This window comes from Colobus angolensis, unplaced genomic scaffold (genome assembly GCF_000951035.1).
Source record: "Colobus angolensis palliatus isolate OR3802 unplaced genomic scaffold, Cang.pa_1.0 Scaffold5, whole genome shotgun sequence".
Classification (NCBI taxonomy): domain Eukaryota; kingdom Metazoa; phylum Chordata; class Mammalia; order Primates; family Cercopithecidae; genus Colobus; species Colobus angolensis.
Genome location: NW_012118487.1, coordinates 28,738,827 through 28,743,240, shown reverse-complemented (window position 1 = coordinate 28,743,240; position 4,414 = coordinate 28,738,827).

Genomic DNA, 4,414 nt, shown 5'->3' with positions numbered 1-4,414 from the left:
CGCCACCACGTCTGGCTAATTTTTGTATTTTTAGTAGAGACGGGGTTTCCCCATATTGGCCAGGCTGGTCTTGAACTCCTGACCTCGTGATCCACCCACCTCAGCCTCTCAAAGTATTGGGATTACAGGCATGAGCCACTGCACCCGGCTGGGTTGTCCTCTTACGTGTGAGCCTTTCCATGGGATAGGATGAAGCTGAGATGGAAAGAAAAGGAGATACCAGTTGCAGACCAGACACCAGTACTCCCTGCAGCAGTACTTCCCCAGTTAATTTGTAGCTTTTAGCATTTACGATAGAGTATATGGGTCCCCATTTGTTAGCTGGCTCCAGAACTTTCTAAAGTGAAAGGCAGGCCCGGAACTAGGACAAGTCATGTAGCTTGCTTTAGCGTCAGTTCTTCATCTGTAAATAAGAAAACACTGTCCCACTAGCCTCAGAAGATTGCAATGATGAGAATAATCTTAAATATAACTACCATTTATTGAGTATATACTGTTGTTAAACCACTATGCAAAGGCACTTTGCATGTATTATCTTGGATCTTCACAAATCTTCACGGTATGCAACTTTTTCTTTTTTTGTGACAGGGTCTTGCTCTGTCACTCAGGCTGGAGTGCCATGGTGTGATCATAGCTTACCGCAACCTCGAACTCCTGGGCTCAAGATAACCTCCCACCTCAGCCTCCTCAGTAGCTAGGACTGCAAGTGCACCTCACCATGCCCAGCTACTTTTTTTGTTTTTGTTTTTGTTTTTGTAGAGGTGGGGGTCTTGCTATGTTGACCAGGCTGGTCTTGAACTCCTGGCCTCAAGCTATCCTCCTGGTTCAGCCTCCCAAAGTGCTGAGATTATAGGAGTAAGCCACTTTGCCTGGCCTGACTATTCAATTTTTACTCTCTTTTTATAAAACAGAAAACAGGCTCAGAGAGGTTGTTTCCTCTCCCAGTCTTCTCCGGCCAACCAGGGACACAAGGAAGATAATGTATGTAACACTCTCATACAAATACAAGGTAACATGAACTACTTCATGCATCCACTTAATACATATTTGTTGGCTGCCTGTCTTGTGTTGAGGATATAGCAGTAAACAAAAGGGACAAACATCCCTGACTTAGAAGCTTACATTACAGTGGAGGGATAAAACAACACATAAAATAAATAAGTAGAGATGGTTCTCAGTTTATGATGGTCAAGAAATTGACTTTCGATTTTTCCACTTTATAATGGGTTTATCAGGGTATTAAGTGCATTTCTGACTTACGGTATTTGTGACTTACAGTGGTTTATCAGGATGTAACCCCAGCCTAAGTGGGTGAGCACCTGTACCATACATAGTATGTTAGGTGGTAAGTAAAGCGAGGAAGACAACCAGAGGGTATGGAGTTACAGGGAAGGTGACATTCAAACAAAGATATGATGACAATGGAGGAACAACATTCTATATTTTGGTTGTGTGTGTGCATTTTTCTTTTTGTTTTTGTGGGTGCAAGTGGGGTGGGGAGAGGGGGAGAGATAATCCAGGCAGCAGAGGGAAGAGCAGATGGAAAGGCCATGAGACTGGAATTTGCTTACTGTTTCAGAGACAGCATGGAGGCTAATGTGCTTGGGAACAGAATAGTAGGAGAAGATGTCAGAGAGATAAAGGTCCATAGGTCATTCAGGCCATGGTAAAGACTCTGGCTTTTAGCTTGAGTGGTACGGGAAGCTAAGCAGAGGAATGATTTGAGAAGAAGTGAAAAGAATTCACACTTTGGCGCTGCATTGGAAATGAACTGTATGGCAAGCAAGGTTAGAAAGAAGGGGACCAGGTGGGTGGTTATGACAAAGTGCTGGCCAAACATGATGCTGCATTGGACCAGGGTCATGGCAGTAGAGGTGGCAGATAGAGGTTAGAGTTCAGATATGGTATTTTGGAGGTTGAGCTGACGATTTTTACTGTCACTTTTGAGGTATAACAGAAAGAAAGGAGTCAAGGAAGTCAAGGTTTTCACTCCGGCAATGAAAATGGTGTAGATGTGATTAACAGAGGATGGGGAAGGCTGTGGGTGTCTGAGACAGGAGATCTGGAGCCTGGTTTGCACATGTGAATTCTGAGATGTCCATTAGACACCAGGTGGAGATGTCAGTTATATTTTTTCACTTCATTGGGTTTCAATTCTTTTATCTGCCTCTCTGCTTTTTCAGAGCTGTATTGGCACTTATTCATGTTCCTTTGCTTTCAAGGTAGTGGACTGTGTCATAGAGAATTTGATGTTGGGGCTCAACTAAGAGGTGAAAGAGAAATAGAGAGAAGCAGTTACAGCAAGAGTAATGTAAAAAGGTCTATAGGTACAATTGGTAACTCAGATTCCGTTTCACAAGGTTGGGCAGGGGCAGTGCCTTCACTAGGAAGTCACACAAGCTGTTTAGTGCACACAGGTGACTTAAGGAACCCCAAAATGTTAGCTGACAATCTATTCCAAGTGTTTAAACCAGATGTTGACAAGCATGTTTGAAAATCTGATGAAAGTTCAATGTAGTAGCTCATACATAAAACTCATTGTCTCTATAGATATCAAAATCTGAACTTATGGGGGGTGGCAGCAAACAAAAATAAATCCCTGGGACCAAAACAGCAGAGTGGTCCCCGATGCTTGGGCTGATCTTACACACCTCTACGTGGCCAGGGCAAGGAGAGGAGGGGAGCTGAGGGAAGCAGCAGGAGCGGTGACATCTTGAAGGACCAGGTATTGTTTCTGCACCAAGTGAGTCTGGTTTGGAAATTTGAGCATCTAGAGGAGGAGGTTTGTTCTGTCCAAGGCAGAGCCAGATCTACCAATAAATGTTTCTGATTATGTCACAGAACTTGACATCCTGGTCTGTCGCTAAGGAGTGATCACCTTTAAACCTGGAGTGTTTGTTGGTCTAGGGGTGGTAGTGGGTCTAGTGTTGAAACCTCTCTGCCTAATTTCGTGGTCATTTTACTGTCTGAGGTGCCAGAGTGGGCTTGGAAAGCAGGGGAGGGTGCAGCAAATTACAAATAAGCAAAACAAATCCTAAGAGGATTTATCGCCACATAAGCAACTTGGACCCAACTCTTGGGCTCCAAAAGAATGCCCAGTACAGCCCGCGTTGGTGGGCCGGTCTTCTGCCCAGGGTTAGCTTTCAGCCCCTGGGCGGCGGCGTGGCGTCAGGAGCGGGCGGGGAGCGGCGACCCGACGCGGCTGGGTCTTCTAGTAGGTCGCTTCGGGTGTGGGGAGGTGGCGCGGCGTGAGACAGTGGGGGGCACTGCGTGAGGAAAGCCCTGCGCTTCTCGCCGGGGCACTAGGACTTGCGCCCCCTCCTCGCGTCCAGGCCGCGCGAGGGACCCGCCAGCCCGGCCGAGCGCTCCGCGACCCCCTGGCGGCCCGAGCGCTGCTCACCTGGGCGCCACTGAAGGTGCCGGTCAGACGCGAGGGCGCGGCCGGCTGGCGGGCGGGGAGCGGGAAGGCGGGACCCGGCGCGACGGGGCTGCCCCGCCCCGCGATGATGCGGCGGCCGCCGACTCGCCCCCGCGCTGTCACTCATTCCTCACCATGGTTGCAGCACAAAGCAACAAGCCCCGGAGGCCGCTTCCTCCCTGAGGAGCGGCTCCGGCGGCCGGAGAAGGCGCAGGAGGAGGAAGAGGCGGAGGAAGAGGAGGGGAATCGCCGCTTCCCAAACACTCTCTCTGAGGGGGCTGTGCGCGGTTCGCGGCGCTCGGCTCTTGGCCCTCGGACGCCCGCTGCCGGGAGTCCAAACCCGGGCTGTCCGTGGCCCCCTCTTCCCCCTCCTCCGCCCCGCGCAGACGAGGAACAAAGTTGCCGAGAGCGACTGGGCCGGAGGGCTGCAGCCCGGGCCGGGTGCTCTGGCCGCGGCGGCGCCGGCGCCCGGGCAGCTCCGCTCCGGGCGCGCTGATGGGGGCAGGCGGCGGCGGCGGAGCCCACAGCGGCGGTCCGAGCAGCAGAGGCGGCGGCGGCGGCGGCTGGGCGGCCCGAGGGGATGCAGCAGCAGTCGGGAGGGACGGCCGAGCCCAGTAGACAGAGACCAGGAGCGGCGGCCGAGGCGATCGGGCTTCGCAGCGCCCGGACCTGAGCCAGACCCACCCGGTCAGTCCTCCCGACCTGCGGCCAAGGCACCCGAGCGCCCGAGGACTGGGGACGCGGAAGATCCAAGTGATTGTCGGAGACCCCTGGGCGGCGGCACAAACCCCTGAGAGGAGGGGGCGACCCTCAGCGCCGTGGGGGAGGAGGCTCCGCCTGCCCGCAGCCCTCCCCACTGCCACTCGTACCTCCCTAAAAATAACTCGGGCTCGCTGGGGCCAGGAGGAGCCGCCACTGTCCCCCGAGTGGACCCGGGGAGGCGTGTCGAGCCTGGGCCGGAGGGAGCCGGCGGAGCGGCGAGGAACAGGAGGAGGA